Raw genomic sequence first — 19,434 nt, 5'->3', positions numbered from 1 at the left:
ATTAGTCAGCTTGGGCGATAGTATGCATTTTTAACTAAAGCAAATAAATCAAACAGAGAGACAATCATATGAGAGAAGTAGAGCTATATTATATGAATTTTGCTTGACGGAGAGCCAAGGTACATGTATACATTTCTACTTTTTTCATTGCGAGGTACTAAGAAAAGATTACACTTTCCCAAGAAATCTTAAACAAAGTATTTTTTTCAAACTATCAGAGTTCCACGTCCTAGGAATAGAACGACCGTCCATGCCTTCCAGACGAAAGGTGTCATTCTGAACTTCCTCGACGATTTTGTAGGGGCCTTCCCAATTTGGAGTGAGCTTGCCTAGCTCCTTGGCTCGGCCAACTGCTTCCATTTTCCTCAGGACGAGGTCTCCTTTTTTCAATGGCCACCTAGCTACTCTTTTGTTGAACTCTCTAGCCATTCATAATTTGTAGAGTTGCATCCTTAGCAGCGCATTTCCCCTGAGTTCAGGAACCAGATCCAAGGCCGTCCGGAGAGCAGCCCAGTTGGCATCTTCTGAGTATATCATCACTCGCAGAGTTGGTTACTCAATCTCAATAGGGAGAACGGCCTCTGAGCCATAGATGAGCATGAACGGAGTTTCACCAGTTGAGTTTTTGACCGTTGTTCTTATTGACCACAAAACCAACTGGTAACTCTTCCACCCATAACCCTCTTGCATTGTCCAGCTTCTTTTTTATTTCGGTCGATAAAATCTCATTAAAAGCTTCAACCTGCCCATTAGCTTGCGGATGAGCAACTGCAGCAAAGTGGGCCCTGATTCCTTGATCGGCCAACCATTGACGGAGCTTGGGTGTTCCAAATTGTGGTCCGTTGTCAAAGACAATGGACTGGGGCATACCAAACCTTGTGATGAGGTTCTTCCAGATGAACCCTTTGACGTCGTTGGTTGTAATGCCTCTCAGCGCTTCAGCCTCCACCCATTTGGTGAAGTAGTCAACGACTACTATCACAAACTTTTTCTGGCCGGCAGCTATAGGAAAGGGAAACAGTATATCCATTCCCCATTTGGCAAAGGGAAGAGGAAAAAGGACGGGAGTTAAGTAATTGGACTGCTTCTGATAGATGTTGCCATGCTTTTGACAACTATCGCATTTCTTTTGCGTGAAGCAAGGCGTCCTCCTTTAAGGTCGGCCAGAAATAGCCAGTCCTTAGAGCTTTTTCTCCTAACGCTCTACCCCCAACACTAGTAGAGAAACGACGATTTGCGTCGCACCTGGGACACCTATTTGCGTCGGACATAGGTCCGACGGCACAGGTCTCGACGCAAATGACCAATAAGTGATCTGCGTCGTATCAGGAAACGACGCAGATGACTTAACGTTTTGCATCGCACGTAGCATACGGTGCGACGCAAATGACCAATTTGCGTCGCACATACACAAGGTGCGACGCAGATAGCTATTAAAAATACCAACAAAGCAGCCTGAATCATGCATTTTCCAACAGCATTAATCTGCATCGCACAAAACCCAGCATGCGACGCAGATGCCAACATTTTCCATCAGCATTTTCTCTTTTTCAGCTTTATATATTTATTTATTTTTTTTCATATACTAAATGAAAATTAATAATGTAAAGAATTTAAGGGAAATGTGAATAGGCAATGTCCAACATTAGTAAACATGTATTTTATATTAATAATGTCAAATATGTATTACAAAATTTACAATGAGAGACGAAAATATGTAAACTATATATAAAAAAATTACATTGCAAATGTAGAAAAATATGTAAAACTAAAATGAAACTAATCGAGGACGAAGCACTGCCGATATTTTGACATATTCCGACGAAGAAGACGAGAAGAACCAAACACAAATCTGCAAATGAAAATAAGAATTTCAGAGAATTAAAAAAATTCCTAGATTAGAATAAATGCGAAAAAAAATAAATATAAAACCAAATATAAAAAGTAAAAATACAGAGGGCCATAATTTGCAGATGCATCAACTGAATCTAAAACATTTTAATTTTTCACATCTGAAAATGAAAAAATGAAAAAATGAATTTTTCAGATCTAATAACTAAAACATAAAATAAGATCTAAAAAATTAAAAACGAAAAATAGACTATGATTAACGCCAAAAATATAACAGAAATTAGATCTACAAAATGAAAAAAATAATAAAACGAAATTGTAGATCGGTAAAAAAAAATCGAAATTGTAGATTAGGATAAACGCCAAAAAAATAGTAAATAAAAAATCAGATATAAAAAGTAAAAATACAGAAGGCCATAATTTTCAGATGCATTAACTGAATCTAGAACGTTTTAATTTTTCACATCTGAAGATAAAAAAATGAATTTTCAGATCTGATAATTAAAACATTAAATAAGATCTGAAAAAATTAAAAACGCCAAAATAAAACAGAAAATTAGATCTACAAAATGAAAAAATGAAAAACGAAATTGTAGATCTGTGAAAACAAAACCAAACCTATCAAAGTTTTCGAGGAGAGAGCATGCGACCCAATCATCCATGGTGGTTTTCGTTGTCTTGTTCTTCAATTTTGTTCGCTTTTCGCTTTTTCACTTGAAAAAGAGTATTTCGTTGTTCGAAAATAATAGAGGACGAAGGTTTTTCAATTTTGTTGTTCGCTTTTTCATTTGACACTGCTCGAATTTTTTTAGGGTTTGAGGGTTAAGAGAGAGAGAGAGAGAGGGTGAGAGTGAGAGAGAGGAGAGAGAGTGAGAGGATATGTGTTTTAGGTTAGAGGGTGATGAGAATGAGTTTTAGGTTAGAGGGTGAGAGGAGAGGGCGGGTAATGTTAAGTGATTGTGGGCTGTGGGCTGTGGGCTTGCGTTGGATGGGACCATGGATCCGACGCAATTTACTCTTTTGCAACGCACCATAGGATAGTGCGACGCACATAGTGCAAATTTTTTTTATCACAGAGGAGACGATCTGCGTCGTATGCTCTAGGTGGTTCGACGCACATTGAGCTTTTGCAACGCACCGGAGGCACGTGCGACGCATATAGCTCGTACTGGTACTCACGTACCCATGTTGTGCGTCGCACTCCTCCTTGCATGCGACGCAAATTACGTTATTGCGTCATTTCCGTTTCAGTGCGACGCAAATCGTCATTTTTCTACTAGTGCAATATGGGAGGCACAAGCTCCTTCATGCAATTCTTTCAGAACTTCCAATCCGTCCTTCCTACTGATGCACTTGAGAAGAGGCCGGTTGAAGGATTTCTTATACAGAGTTTTATTCCATAACTCGAACCACTTGTCCCTAGCCTTCACATACTTAGCTTCTAGGGGATCAAGGGGTAGCCGGCCTGTCTTCTTATATTCAATAATATGGCTCATCCAGTCATCTTCTCGGCTAAGAAATAGGACTTCCTTGGCATCAATGCTCTTGGCCGCCTTGACCTCCCAGAACACTGTTCTAGGCACATCCCCTCAGCTGAACTGGCTAGCTTGGAGAGAGCATCAGCTTGATGATTTTCGGACCTTGGTACTTGATCTAGGACAAATCGTTTCAATGTCTTTATTTCTTCTTTAATTAAACTCATGTACTTGCTCATAGAAGCCTTTTTGCATTCAAAATCTCCATTCACTTGGCTGACCACCAGTAGAGAATCTGTTTTTGCCTCAATTTCCAGGGCTCTAGCCGCCTTGCACATCTTGATGTCGGCGAAGATTGCTTCGTACTCTGCTTCATTGTTTGAAGCCTGGAATTGAAATTTCATGGCATATTCAAACTTGTCCCCTTCCGGCGACTGGAAAATGATACCAGCCCCACAACCATTGGCTGTGGACGATCCATCTACCATCAGAGTCCAATGCCGCTTTCCCTCAGCCGGGTCTTGGACGCGCTCTACTGTGGGCCGGGTAAGCTCTACAATATAGTCTGCCAATGCTTCCCCCTTAATTGCTTTTCTGGGCTCGAATGACAAATCAAACATATTGAGCTATACGGCCCACTTCAACATTCGTCCGGATGCGTCCATTTTATGCAAAACTTGCCTTAACAGTTGGTCAGTGTAGACTAAAATACTGTGAGCAAGAAAATAAGGACTCAGCTTCCGGCTGGCCATTAGCAGTGCCAGGCCGAACTTCTCTATTGACGAATACATGCCTTCCGCTTCCTTCAGCACATGGCTAACAAAATACACCGGTATTTGCACTGAGTCCCTTTCAACTAGGAGCACAACACTTACCGCGAATGGGGACACGACTAGGTACACATACATCTTTTCCCCTTTGGCCGGACTGATTAGCCTAGGTAATTGCCGATAATGGTCATTAACCTGCTAAAGCGCTTTCTCAGCTTCCTCTGTCCATTCAAACTTTGCATTCTTTTTTATGGTCGCAAAGAAGTGATAACACTTATCGCCCGACTTTGATAAAAACTGTCCAAGAACGGCCAGACATCCCGTCAAATGCTGGACCTCCTTGATCTTGGACGCAGAGGTCATATTCAGAATAGCTTGAATTTTGTCAGGGTTGGCCTCAATCCCCCGTTGATCGACCAAGAACCCTAGAAACTTCCCGGCTACCACGCCGAACACGCATTTCTGCGGATTGAGCTTTAACTTGTACTTTCTCAAGGTGGTGAAAGTTTCTCTTAAATCTTCCAAGTCATCCTTCTCCTCTCGGCTTTTGACGATCATATCATCAATATAAGCCTCCATATTTTTCCCTAGCTGCGGCTGAAAAACAGTGTTGATGAGTCTCAGGCCGAAGGGCATCCGAAGCCAGCCATATAGCCCTTTTTCAGTAATGAAAGAGGTTTTATCCTAATCATCCGGCCACATAGGAATTTGGTGAAAGCCTGAATAGGCGTCCATGAAACTAAGCAGTGCATGCCCTGCTGTGGAGTCAACCAGCCGGTCAATCTTAGGCAGCGGGAAGCTGTCCTTAGGACAAGCCTTGTTCAAGTTTGTGTAGTCAACACACATCCTCCAAGTACCATTCGGCTTGGGAACCATGACCACATTGGCCACCCAATCCGGGTAGTAGGTTTCGTGGATGAATTTTGATTTGAGCAGCTTCTGGACCTCCTTATCAACTGCTTGGTTTCTGGCCGACCCCATATGCCTTTTCTTTTGCCGGACTGGCTTCTACCCCAGCTCAATGTTCAACTTATGTACTGCAACTTCAGGATCTATTCCCGGCATTTCTTCCACAGTATAAGCAAAAACATCTTCAAACTCTCGTAGCAACGCAACCAAGGCGTCCTTGGTTTCAGAACTTAGGACGGATCCAATCTTCAACGTCCTTTCCGGACGCTCTGGGTTTAAACAGATTTCCACTGGGCTCTCTACTGGCTCTGGACGCTCTAGTCCCAAGCTCATGATAGCCATAACTTTATCGGATGAATTCTTCTCTTCTTTGATAGCTAAGCATCTCCTTTTCTTGCTAGGTAGGAGCATGGACGGCTTGCCTTCTTGGAGGGGCTTTGCCTGTGCCTTTCAGTTTCTTGGCCGGCTCATCCTCCATGGCCTTTGGCTGTTCTGATTTCTCCTTCCATGATGATGGTCTCAAAGTTGTAAGATAGCATTCTCTTGCCGCCTGCTGTTCTCCATACAAAGACTCAATTTTCCCACTATCACACTCAAATTTAATGAGCATCAGATGAGTCACAATGACGGCTTTGATATGATTTAAGGTAGGTCGTCCGAGGATGACATTGTAAGCTGTCAGATCTCGTACTACCAAGAACTTCACAAAAAGTGTTACGTAGTATGAAACTAGTTAGGTAATACAACAACTCACAACTTCAGGTTCTTAATTTGGAGACTTGTGCAACAATGATTGGACTCGGATCCCGATACTGAACTCCGATCAGCAACCTGCAAAAAAGGGACCACCCTGGAGGTTTGGGTGGTATTTCCCCCTCTGATGCTTAAGTTAGATATCAGGGATATGAAGGAACTTTTAGAGAGAGAAAGTAGAGAGAGGGATAGAGAATTTATGGCAGAATAATAGTACTCTGCTCTAAAAAACGTACCTTTCCCCTGATTTCAAGGACTATTTATACTGTTTGAAATGACTGTTGTACCTTGATGTCACCCTAATTTGAGAGCATCTGATTGGCTAACCAGTAAAATGGTGACACGTGGCAGGTATTGATTGGTCAGCACACCTCACCTTTATACAAGAGTATAAGATGCTTTAGTTGGGCCTAAGTACAGGTTTGGGCCATAAGAGTGGTTTTAGTACATCTTTTTCCTCAGAAAAGTGTACTTTAGCCCACATAAGTTTTTGACCGATGTACTTTACCTTCATAAGCTTGTGCCACATGTAAGGCTAGGATGAAGCCACGTGTCATCTTGGTAGCCCTTGATTTTTAGGCTACAACATTTGCCCCTTAAAAGAGGAAGTTACCATTTAGGCGCCAAGACGGTTGATTTCTTCTTTTAACCGACCTGGAACTGTCCTTCTTTCTTTTCAAAAAAGAGGCGCCATTTTGCCTGTCTCCACAGGTCAACTTTCAAGGGCAACTGTTACTTTTATCGGATGAGGGGGTCACTTTCACCCCTCTATAAATATGTGACCTTGTCGTTTCTGAAATCATTTTAACACTGCTGAGAAATTTTCTAGAGAGAGAGAGACTCTGCAATTTTTACTGAGCTTTTTAGAGAAAGGAATTACTCCCGTCCAAGCTCTTGCAAACTGCTACTCCATTCGTCCGAGATTTCAATTCGTCCTTGACATTCGTCCGAACTTTCTCTACAAGTATTTCCTTATTTCTTTTCCTTGTATTTTCACGCATATTTTAGGAAAATGGATTCGTCTTCTTCATCGAACAATCCCGGCCGCTCAAGGATTGGTACTAACCCTACAATAGAGGGCCTGTCTTCCTCGGTATCTTCTAGAGTTGGACCTATCTCGGCCGGACATGCATTTTTTTCTTTAGTCATGGACGGCAAAGCCAGACGACCTAGTCTTTACCTGTGCAGGGTAATCTGGCGCGCGTCAAGCAAACAACTCGTATCAGATGAGGAGTTAACCTGCCGGCGTCCAGCTCAGAAATGGAGGCATCTACTGGACGGATTCCCGCTGATGAAGAGCGAGAAGTCCAAAGCGCTCGTCCTGCAAACCCAAATCCTTCTCCTGAACTCGTCCAGGAGGAATCCGATGTTCGAGGTTCTCCCGATCCCAGCCCGTCCAAACTAAGGACGACTTCTGATGAGTCGAATAAGACTGATTCTTCTAATCTGGCTAGCGATTCAGAGGAGCCGTCTACAACTTCCTCTGAATAAGGCGCCGGCTAGGTCCTCTTTCCGACCCTAGATTCATCCTGGCCGATAACTCTCGGCTGGGACGAGTAGGTTCCGACCTTAGGCCTTTTTCTGTGGCCATGCCTATGTCGGGCTACCGTTTCGTCCTCCCTGACCGAGAGGACACCATATTTAGTGCCCCTTCGGGCCATTTCGTTGTTTATCGTCTTGCCTTAGATGCCGGCTTGCGCTTTCCTCTACATCCTTTTATCAGCCAACTCCTTCATTACTACAACATAGGGCACAATCAGCTTGCCCCAAACTCATGGCAAAACATCCTTACTTTCTTGGCCGTTTGCGAGCTAAAGGGGGTGGATCCCTCTTTGGCCGCCTTCTCTCAAATCCACTATGTTTCCAAAGCTCCTAAAACAGTTGAAGGAAGTTGGTTCAGCGTGTGCAACCGTCAGGGCTTCCTGACGTCTTGGGATAAAATGTCCAAGATGCACTCCTGGAAGGCCGAATTCTTATTCGTCCAGGCGCTAATGAAGCGGTTGCTAGACGGCTTCGCTATTTCAGCCGAAGCAACACCAACACTGGACAGATGGCTTCCTACTTAGAGTTAGAGAGTAACTCGGCTGAAGAAATGATGGAATACTTTAGAATTTTGGAGTATTCCATTGACAACGTTTCTTTTAAGGGCCCGTACAATTGGATCCCTTTCAAAGAAATATTATACCATGATAACTTCTTGGTCGCTGCCGGCTTGCGGCAAGCCGAGAATAGAGGTATAATATTTTATTTTTTCCAAGTAGAACTCCCGTCCTAATTATCATTTGTCTAATCTTAGCCTCTTCCTTCTTTCTTATTTGCAGATTCGGCCAGAGTTAAACTGAAGAAGTCTTGGATAGGAGACATGAGCTCGTCCAGATTCGCAGATTCCCTCTGGAAGGAATTCAGCAAATCCGGTGCTGAAAAAGAGGACGGCTACACTAGTATACTTAGAATTTTCTTTTTTTTTTTTTTTTTGAACGAGCTCCTTCTTCAGGGGGTAGATCGTCCAAACATATGTACGGACGGACTCCCTCTTCAAAGAGCAATACGTCCGGAATTAGCTAGACGGGCTCCCTCTTTGTGGAGCAGCACGTCCAAAGCTAATTCGGGACGATTTCCTTCTTCCGGTAGGCAGAGCGTCCAGCATTAGGCTGGACAAGCTTCTTCTTCAAAGGCAAAACGTCCATAACTGGTTTGGACGTCTTCCTTCTTCGAAGGACAGATCGTCCGAGGCTCATCTGGACGCCTTCCTTCCTCGAAGGACAGGTCGTCCATGGCTATCTTGGACGTCTTCCTTTCTCGAAAGACAGCACGTCCGAACTGATTTGGATGCCTTCCTTCTTCGAAGGACAGGACGTCCATGGTTGACTTGGGACGTCTTCCTTTTTCTCCTGGTTTCTGTTTTATGTTCTAACATTTTTCCAACTTATTCAGAAAAATGCCCCAACGTCCAGGGTGCTGGCTGAGAAACGGCAGCCAAGAAGAGACCGGCCACCCCAGTGATGCTCCCCCCAAAAAGGCAAAGGAGTTCACGGCCAAGAAGAAAAAACCATCACGGCCTCTTCCCAAGGTCGTGATCGACATTCCGGCCAAGGAGGAGATTCCGAAGGCCGATGCCGATGAGCTGGCCTTGGTAACCTACACAGGGCCTTCTGGCCCACCTGCTACTGATCAACCGGACGTAGTTGTCGATTTGGACGGAGCAGAGGATCAGCCTTCCCGGCCGGACGCGGTTGGGGCGGGTCCGCATTTTCTGGGCCAGTCGCCAAGCTGGTGGACCAGATGCCGGAGGCATTCAGTATGGCCTCCCGATCCTCTGGTGAGTCCTACTATTCAAACATAGTTAGAACCCTACGCGTTGGCGGGCGTCCGATGAGTCCGTCCAACAAACAAGCCGTGGTTTTCCCAGTTCGAAATACTACTGACGAGTCTCCTCTTTCAGATAAAGGAAAAGGGCCGGCTCGTGAGGGCTCTCCTTCACTTTCAGACGACGATCCTTCGGCCGCTTTCTCGAAGATGACTCTGGCTGATCGTGAGAAGCTCAAAATTGAGCTTTTCAAGTGCTTCCCCGAGCCTTACATCAAGTGGTTGAGGGGAGCCTCGTCAGGATATGTGGGCTACATGTCTCAACTTGCTGCTGAGGTAAGCTTTCTTTTTCTAGACGCTTTCTTTTAATACTTGGTGTATTTCTTAATTTTTACATTCGTCCTAACTCATCCTCGTCTTCCCTTTGATAGCTCTTTGCTCGCAGCATGATCACGGAGGACTGAGTGAGGCTGCTGAGAAAAGAGAACAAAAAGCTCGTCCAGGACGTGATGAAAGCAGCCGACCATGCTCAGTATGCCATGGCCGAGCAAGAGGTGTTGCACCAGCAGACTAAGATAGCTTGGGAAAAATGGTCGACCGAGCTAGAGTCCCAGAACAAGACCTACTTACTTCGGCTGACCGAGCTCTTGGACGAGAGAGCTGATCTGGAACGCTCTCTCAAGGACGAGAGAAACTCAGGCATGCTGGTGGCCGCGGAGCTTTTCAGAGAGAATCTCGTCCTCCAAGAGAAGAACCAGGCGCTGCAAGAGGAGGTTAAGGCTACAGAGGAGGCAGCCAAGGAGGCAATGAACGAAGTGATCAATACTTCGAAAAACTGGGCTGTGCAGGCCTTCAAAATGCTGGTCGAGGAACTGGACATCCCCAAATATGTCCGCCGGCTAGAATTTTAAGGAGAGCCTGCACAAGGCTAACATTAAAGGAGAGGAACCTCACGTCTTCCAGGAATCTTCAGAAGATGAAGAGGAAGAAGAGGACGAGGCCTAGGAGAAGAGAACTGCACTCCTCCGGAAGCCTAACTTTTCTTGTTCTCCATTTTGGCCGCAGGCCACTTGTAATTATTGTAGTTTTTCTTAGATTAGTTTGTAATCTTTTCTTCTATTTATAAAAGAGCTATCTTTTTCCATTTCCAATGCTTTATACTTTCATGCACTAGGCGCCTTGTTTTGATCAAATATTTATGCCTAAGTACGAAAGCAATTCGTCCTAACACACTTCATCTGATCCAATGGCTCTTTTTGGCCGAATATATCAAGACGTTTATCAGTTGCCTAAGTTAAAAACTTGTGAGTTCAAAAACTGTTAAGTTAATAACTTGTTCGGCCTAAATTTTGGCTATCATTCGTTATTGGACAAAGACTTAGTTATTTTTAAATAAATTAGGTCCCTATATGCCCCCCTTCTTGGACGAGGAGGTCTTAGTGACCTTCCTTTGTTTCAAGAAGGAACAAGACCATAATTTGCTTAAATAACTTGGACGTTTTATGAAGATGCTTGTAACCCGTCCATCTTTGTTAATTTGTGAAATAACTTGTTCCTTTACTAAGGTTGTTATTTCTAATTATGGCTTTTAGACGGAAAGTAGGATTCCTTTACTAAGGCGTCCTAGTTCCAGTCGACCTTGTTTAGGAGATGTTTAACTTTTTAAGTAAACAAACTGCCAACCGATTTTATGTACTTATCCATATTAGGATGATAACATGTTGGCCGATCTCCTAATAGAAGGTGTTTTTACTCGCCGCTCTGTTTTATTAGTTAGCTTTGGACGATAGTATGTATTTTTAACTTAAGCAAATAAATCAAACAGAGAGACAGTCATAAGAGGCAAGTAGAACTGTATTATATGAATTTTGCTTGACGGATAGTCAAGATACATGTATACATTTCTACTTTTTTCATTGCAATGTACTAAGAAAAGATTACACTTTCTCAAGATATCTTAAACAAAGTATTTTTTTTCAAAGTATCAGAATTCCACTACCTAGGAATAGAATGTCCGTCCATGCCTTCCAGACGAAAGGTGCCATTCTGAACTACTTCGACGATTTTGTAGGGTCCCTCCCAATTTGGAGTGAACTTTCCTAGCTTCTTAGCTCGGCCTACTGCTTCCATCTTCCTCAGGAAGAGATCTCTCTTCTTCAAGGGCCGCCTTGCATCCTCAGCAGCGCGTTGCCCCTGACTTCAGGAACTAGATCCAAGGCCGTCCGAAGAGCAGCCCAATTGGCATCTTCTGAGTGCATCATTACTCGCAGAGTTGGTTCCTCAACTTCAATGGGGAGAACGGCTTCTGAGCCATATACCAGCATGAATGGGGTTTCTCCAGTTGAGTTCTTGGCCGTTGTTCTTATTGACCACAAGACCAACTATAATTCTTCGACCCATAATCCCTTTGCATTATCTAACCTCTTTTTGATTCCGGCCGACAAGATCTTATTAAAAGCTTTGACCTGCCCATTAGCTTGTGGATGAGCCACTGCAGCAAAGTGAGCCCTGGTTCCTTGATCGGCCAACCATTGATGAAGCTTGGGTGTTTCATATTGTGGTCCGTTGTCAAAGACAATGGACTGGGGCATACCAAACTTTGTGATGATGTTCTTCCAGATGAACCCTTTGACGTCGTTGGTGGTAATGCCTCTCAGCGCTTCAGCCTCCACCCATTTTGTAAAGTAGTCGACGGCTACTATTACGAACTTTTTCTAGCCGGCACCAATAGGAAAAGGGCCAAGGATATCCATTCCCCATTTAGCAAAGGGAATAGGAAAAAGGATTGGAGTTGAGTAATTGGATGGCTTCTGATAGATGTTGCCATGCTTTTGACAACTATCACATTTCTTCGCGTAAAGCAAGGCGTCCTTTTTCAAGGTCGGCCAAAAATAGCTAGTCCTTAGAGCTTTTACTCATAAAGCCCTTCCCCCAATGTGGGAAGCACAGGCGCCTTCATGCAATTCTTTCAAAACGTCCAATCCATCCTTTTTACTGATGCACTTGAGAAGAGGCCGGTTGAAGGATTTTTTGTACAGAGTTTCACTCCACAACTCGAACCACTTGTCCCTAGCCTTCACATACTTAGCTTCTAGAAGATCAAGAGGCAACCGACCTGTCTTCTTATATTCAATAATGGGGCTCATCCACTTATCTTCTCGGCTAAGAAACAGGACTTCCTTGGCATCAATGCTCTTGGCCGCCTTGAACTCCCAGAACACTGTTCTAGGCACATCCCCCTCAGCCGAACTGGCTAGCTTGGACAGAGCATCAGCCTGATGGTTTTCAGATCTTGGCACTTGATCTAGGACGAATCGTTTTAAAGACTTGACCTCCTCTTTTATCACGCTCATATACTAACTCATAGACGTCTCCTTGCATTCAAAATCTTCATTCACTTGGCTGACCACCAGCAGAGAATCAGTTTTTGCTTCAATTTCGAGGGCTCCAGCCGCTTTGCACATTCTAATGCCGGCTAAGAGAGCTTCATACTCTGGAATTGGAACTTCATTGCATACTCAAACTTGTCCCCTTCTGGTGACTGGAAAATAATCCTGGCTCCACATCCATTAGTAGTGGATGATCTGTCCACCATTAGGGTCCAATGTCTCTTTCCCTGTGCTGGGTCTTAGACGTTTTCTACTGTAGGCCGGGTGAGCTCTACGATAAAGTCCGCCAGGGCTTGCCCCTTAATTGCTTTTCGGGGCTCAAACGTCAGATCAAACATATTGAGCTCAACGGCCCACTTCAACATTCGGCCGGATGCATCCATCTTATGCAATACTTGTCTTAACGGCTGGTCTGTGTAGACTAGAATACTGTGAGCAAGAAAATAAGGCCTCAACTTCCGGCTGGCCATTAGCAGCGCCAGGCTAAACTTCTTAATTGACAAATACCTGCCTTCTGCGTCCTTTAGCACATGGCTAACAAAATAAACGGGTATTTGTACCGAATCTCTCTTTACAGGTATTTCCTCATTTATTTTCCTTGTATTTTCATGCATATTTTAAGAAAATGGATTTTTCATCGAACAATCCCGGCCGCTCAAGGGTTGGTACTGACCCTAGAACAGAAGGCCTGTCTTCCTCGACATCTTCTAGAGTTGGACCTATCTCGGCCAGACATGCATTCTTTTTCTTTAGTCATGGACGGCAAAGTCAGACGACCCAGTTTTACCTGTGCAGGGGAATCTGGCGCGCGTCAAGCAAACGGCTCGTATCAGACGAGGAGTTAACCTGCCGGCCTCCAGCTCATAAATGGAGGCATCAACTGGACGGATTCCCATTCATGGAGAGGAGAAGTCCAGAGCGCTCGTCCTGCAAACCCAAGTCCTTCTCCTGAAACTGTCCAGGAGGAATCCGATGCTCGAGGCTCTCCAGACCCCAGCCCGTCCAAACCAAGGACGGCCTCAGATGAGTCGAACGAAGCTGAAACTTCTTCTAACTCGGCTAGCGACTCAGAAGAGCCCTCCACAACTTCCTCCGAGATAAGGCGTCGTCTTGGCCCCTTATCTGACCCTAGATACATTCTAGCTGACAGCGGTTGGCTAGGACAAGCAGGTCCCAACCTTGAACATTTTTCTTCTGCCATGCCCATGCCGAGGTATCGGTTTGTTCTTCCTGGCCGGGAGGACACTATCCTTAGTGCTCCTGCTGGCCATTTCGCTGTTTATCGGCTGGCTTTAGATGTCGGGTTGCGATTTCCATCGCACCCCTTCATCAGCCGCCTCCTTTATTATTATAACATAGGACTAACCAACTTGCCCCAAATTCATGGCAAAATATTTTAACCTTCATAGCCGTTTGCGAATTTAAGGGCGTTGATCCGTCCATGGCTCCTTTTCCCAAATTCACTATGTCTCCAAGGTTCCCACAACCGTAGATGGGGCCTGGTTCAGCGTATTTAACCGTTAAGGCTTCATGACGTCTTGGACAAGACGTCCAAGATGCATGCCTGGAAAGCCGAGTTTCTGTTCGTCCAAGCACCAAACGAGTGGTGGCCAGACGGTACCGCTACTCTAGCCGGGCTGCTACCAATCCTGGACGAACAGCGTTCTTCCGGGAGCTGGAGAGTACTTCAGCTGAGGAGTTGGTGGAATACTTCAGAATCTCGGAGTATTCCATCAACGACGTCTTCTTCAAGGGTCCGTCCAATTGGATCCCTTTCAAGGAGATGTTTTACAATGACGATTTCCTGGTCGCGGCCGGCTTGTGGCGGGCCGAGGATAGAGGTATACTTCGCAATAATTTCTAAGTAAATGGCCTCGTCCTATATCCATGATTCAATTATATTTCTTTTTCTTTTATGCAGACTCGGCCAAGACAAAACTCAGAAAATCTTGGAAAGGAGATATGAGTTCGGCCAGATTCACAGACTCCCTCTGGAAGGAGTACAACAAATCCGGCGCTGAGAAGAGGACGGATACACTGGCATACTTAGCGAAATTTCTCTTTTTTCTTCTTTTTTTTTGTTTTTTTTTTTGCTGCTGGACGAGCTCCTTCTTTGAAGGGCAGGTCGTCCAGATAAATGTGTGGACGGGGCCCTTCTTTATATCTGCAAAACATCCTGAATTACCCCTGGACGAGTTCTCTCCATATGGAGCAGAACGTCTAGGATTGATTCTGGATGGCTTCCTTCTTCGAAGGTCAGAACGTCCTGAATTGACTTCTGGACGAGCTTTCTCTTTATGGAGCAGAACGTCCAAGGTTTATTGTGGACGGCCTTCTTCTTCGAAGGTCAGAACGTCCTGAATTGACTTCTAGACGAGCTCCCTCTTTGTGGAGCAGAACGTCCAGGGTTTATTCTGGACCTTTTTCTTCGAAGGACAGAGCGTCCTGGGATACTTTGGACGTCTTCCTTCTTCAAAGAACATTCAGGATAATTTTGACACCTTCCTTTCTCTTCTCATCTTCTCTTTTGACTAACATTTTTTCTAACTTTTTCAGAAAAATGCCCCAACGTCCAAGGCGTTGGCGGAGAAGGTGGCCTCCAAGAAAAGACCGGCCACAACTGGTGAGGCACCACCACCCAAGAAATCCAAAGGCTTCATGGCCAAGAAGAAGAAGCCCTCTGGCCGGCACCTAAAGTGGTGATTTCTATCCCGGCTGAGGATGAGTCTCCGGCTACAGAGGAGAGGGCCATGATTCCTTATGCCGGCCCCATCGACCAGACTCCTCCTCTTACATCTGAGCAACCAGAGGCAGTTGCTCAACTGGACGGGTCAGAAGCTAAGCCAGCTCAGCCGGACGCGACTTTAGACGGATCGGCTTATAATGGACCAGTCGCCAAGCTGGTAGGCAGATGCCGGAGGCATATAGGACGACCTCCCGTTCTTCTGGTGAGTCTTATTACTCAAACATAGTTAGAACCTTGCACGTCGGCGGGCGACCAATGAGTCCCTCCAACCGTCAGACTGTCGTTATACCCGTCCGAAATACTAACGAGTCACCTCTTTCAGATAAGGGAAAGGCGAATTGCTGAGGAAGCTCCAGCCGGCTCTTCCACTCTTTCGGACGATGAGTCTTCGGCTGCTTTTTCGAGGATGACGTCGGCCGATCGTGAGAAGCTCAAGCAGGAGCTTTTCAAATGCATCTTGAACCTTACATCAAGGGTTTGAGAAACTTCTCTATTTCTTGAACGCTTGAATTCTATACTTAGGTATATATTTTTCTTTTTAATATTTTTGCAACCGTCCTAATACTTTTCGTCTTCCCTTTGATAGCTCTTTGCTCGCAGCTTTATTACTGAAGACTAGGCAAGGCAGCTGAGGAAAGAGAACAAAAAACCCGTCACTGACGTTACCAAAGTTGCCAACCATGCCCAGTTTTCCATGGCCGAGCAGGAGTTACTGCATCAGCAGTCGAAGGTGGCCTAGGAAAAGCGGTCAGCTGAGATGGAGTCCCAAATCAAGACTTATCTCCGCCGGCTGACCACTCTCTTGGAGAGAAGGATGCTCTCCAGGATGAGAGGAATGTGGCCTTGCTGGCCGCGGCGGAACTCAGAAGAGAGAACCGCTATCTCCGAGGAAAGAACCATGTGCTGAAGATGGAGCTTACGGCTACCGAGGAGGCGGCCAAGGAGGCTATGAACGAAGTGATTGAAACTTCAAAAACCTGGGCCGTGCAGGCCTTGAAATACTGGCCGAAGAGGATGACATCCCTAGGTATGTTCACCGGCTAGAATTTCAGGAGAGCCTGCACAAAGCTAACATTAAAGGGGAGGAACCCCCCGTCTTCCAGGAGTCTTCAGAAGATGAAGAGGAAGAAGAAGTTGAGGCCCAGGACGAAGAGAATAACACTCCTCCAGAAGCTTAACTTTTCCCATTCTCCATCTTGGCCACAGGCCACTTGTACTTTGTAGTTTTTTGTACTTTTTTGTCTTAAATTTCTTTCTGTACTTTTTAGACTAGTTTGTAATCCTTTCTATCATTTATGAAAGAGTTGTCTTTTTCTATCTTCAAAGCTTCATACTTTTATGCAATGGACGCCTTGTTTTTGATCAATCATTTATGCCAAGTACGAAAACAACTCGTCCTAACACATTTTATCTGATCCAATGGCTCTCATTGGCCGAATAGTTCAAAACATATTTCAAGACGTTTATCAGATGCATAAGTTTCAAAATTATAAGTTTAAAAAATGTTAAGTTAATAACTTGTTCGACCTGAATTTTGGCTATCATTCGTCATTGGACAAAGACTTAGTTATTTTGCAATAAATTAGGTCTCCATATGCCCCCTTCTTGGACGAAGAGGTCTTAGTGACCTTTCTTTGTTTCAAGAAGGAGAAAGACCATAATTTGCTTAATAACTTGCACGTTTTATGAAGGTTATTGTAACCCGTCCATCTTCGTTAAATTGTGAAATAACTTATTCCTTTACTAAGGTTGTTATTTCTAAGTATGACTTTTGGACGGAAAGTAGGATATCTTTACTAGGGCATCCTAATCCAGCCGACCTTTACTAGGGCGTCCTAATTCCAGCCGACCTTATTTCTAAGCTGGCGATTCCACGTACTTATCTTTATAAGGATGATAACATGTTGGTCGATCTCCTAATAGAAGGTGTTTTTACTTGCTGCTCTGTTTTATTAGTCAGCTTGGGCGATAGTATGCATTTTTAACTAAAGCAAATAAATCAAACAGAGAGACAATCATATGGAGAAGTAGAGCTATATTATATGAATTTTGCTTGACGGAGAGCCAAGGTACATGTATACATTTCTACTTTTTTCATTGCGAGGTACTAAGAAAAGATTACACTTTCCCAAGAAATCTTAAACAAAGTATTTTTTTCAAACTATCAGAGTTCCACGTCCTAGGAATAGAACGACCGTCCATGCCTTCCAGACGAAAGGTGTCATTCTGAACTTCCTCGACGATTTTGTAGGGGCCTTCCCAATTTGGAGTGAGCTTGCCTAGCTCCTTGGCTCGGCCAACTGCTTCCATTTTCCTCAGGACGAGGTCTCCTTTTTTCAATGGCCACCTAACTACTCTTTTGTTGAACTCTCTAGCCATTCATAATTTGTAGAGTTGCATCCTTAGCAGCGCATTTCCCCTGAGTTCAGGAACCAGATCCAAGGCCGTCCGGAGAGCAGCCCAGTTGGCATCTTCTGAGTATATCATCACTCGCAGAGTTGGTTACTCAATCTCAATAGGGAGAACGGCCTCTGAGCCATAGATGAGCATGAACGGAGTTTCACCAGTTGAGTTTTTGACCGTTGTTCTTATTGACACAAAACCAACTGGTAACTCTTCCACCCATAACCCTCTTGCATTGTCCAGCTTCTTTTTTATTTCGGTCGATAAAATCTCATTAAAAGCTTCAACCTGCCCATTAGCTTGCGGATGAGCAACTGCAGCAAAGTGGGCCCTGATTCCTTGATCGGCCAACCATTGACGGAGCTTGGGTGTTCCAAATTGTGGTCCGTTGTCAAAGACAATGGACTGGGGCATACCAAACCTTGTGATGAGGTTCTTCCAGATGAACCCTTTGACGTCGTTGGTTGTAATGCCTCTCAGCGCTTCAGCCTCCACCCATTTGGTGAAGTAGTCAACGACTACTATCACAAACTTTTTCTGGCCGGCAGCTATAGGAAAGGGAAACAGTATATCCATTCCCCATTTGGCAAAGGGAAGAGGAAAAAGGACGGGAGTTAAGTAATTGGACTGCTTCTGATAGATGTTGCCATGCTTTTGACAACTATCGCATTTCTTTGCGTGAAGCAAGGCGTCCTCCTTTAAGGTCGGCCAGAAATAGCCAGTCCTTAGAGCTTTTTCTCCTAACGCTCTACCCCCAACACTAGTAGAGAAACGACGATTTGCGTCGCACCTGGGACACCTATTTGCGTCGGACATAGGTCCGACGGCACAGGTCTCGACGCAAATGACCAATAAGTGATCTGCGTCGTATCAGGAAACGACGCAGATGACTTAACGTTTTGCATCGCACGTAGCATACGGTGCGACGCAAATGACCAATTTGCGTCGCACAGTACACAAGGTGCGACGCAGATAGCTATTAAAAATACCAACAAAGCAGCCTGAATCATGCATTTTCCAACAGCATTAATCTGCATCGCACAAAACCCAGCATGCGACGCAGATGCCAACATTTTCCATCAGCATTTTCTCTTTTTCAGCTTTATATATTTATTTATTTTTTTTCATATACTAAATGAAAATTAATAATGTAAAGAATTTAAGGGAAATGTGAATAGGCAATGTCCAACATTAGTAAACATGTATTTTATATTAATAATGTCAAATATGTATTACAAAATTTACAATGAGAGACGAAAATATGTAAACTATATATAAAAAAATTACATTGCAAATGTAGAAAAATATGTAAAACTAAAATGAAACTAATCGAGGACGAAGCACTGCCGATATTTTGACATATTCCGACGAAGAAGACGAGAAGAACCAAACACAAATCTGCAAATGAAAATAAGAATTTCAGAGAATTAAAAAAATTCCTAGATTAGAATAAATGCGAAAAAAAAAATATAAAACCAAATATAAAAAGTAAAAATACAGAGGGCCATAATTTGCAATGCATCAACTGAATCTAGAACATTTTAATTTTTCACATCTGAAATGAAAAAATGAAAAAATGAATTTTTCAGATCTAATAACTAAAACATAAAATAAGATCTAAAAAATTAAAAACGAAAAATAGACTATGATTAACGCCAAAAATATAACAGAAATTAGATCTACAAAATGAAAAAAATAATAAAACGAAATTGTAGATCGGTAAAAAAAAACCGAAATTGTAGATTAGGAATAAACGCCAAAAAAATAGTAAATAAAAAATCAGATATAAAAAGTAAAAATAACAGAAGGCCATAATTTTCAGATGCATTAAC

At 43.9% G+C, this 19,434-nt stretch overlaps 1 long non-coding RNA gene across 1 annotated transcript; it reads right to left on the bottom strand.

The window, feature by feature from the left end:
* Positions 1–1,645: 1,645 nt before the first annotated feature.
* Positions 1,646–2,716, bottom strand: LOC125492464 (uncharacterized). Its single transcript, XR_007269062.2, has 2 exons — positions 2,470–2,716; positions 1,646–1,852 (listed from the first exon to the last, which is right to left on the bottom strand). It is a non-coding gene; the product is annotated as an uncharacterized LOC125492464 (long non-coding RNA).
* Positions 2,717–19,434: the final 16,718 nt, after the last annotated feature.

Source organism: Beta vulgaris, chromosome 8 (assembly GCF_026745355.1).
Source record: "Beta vulgaris subsp. vulgaris cultivar EL10 chromosome 8, EL10.2, whole genome shotgun sequence".
In the NCBI taxonomy this organism is placed as follows: Eukaryota; Viridiplantae; Streptophyta; class Magnoliopsida; order Caryophyllales; family Amaranthaceae; genus Beta; species Beta vulgaris.
Note: the sequence above shows the minus strand (reverse complement) of the source record. Positions and strands in the feature narration are given on the sequence as shown.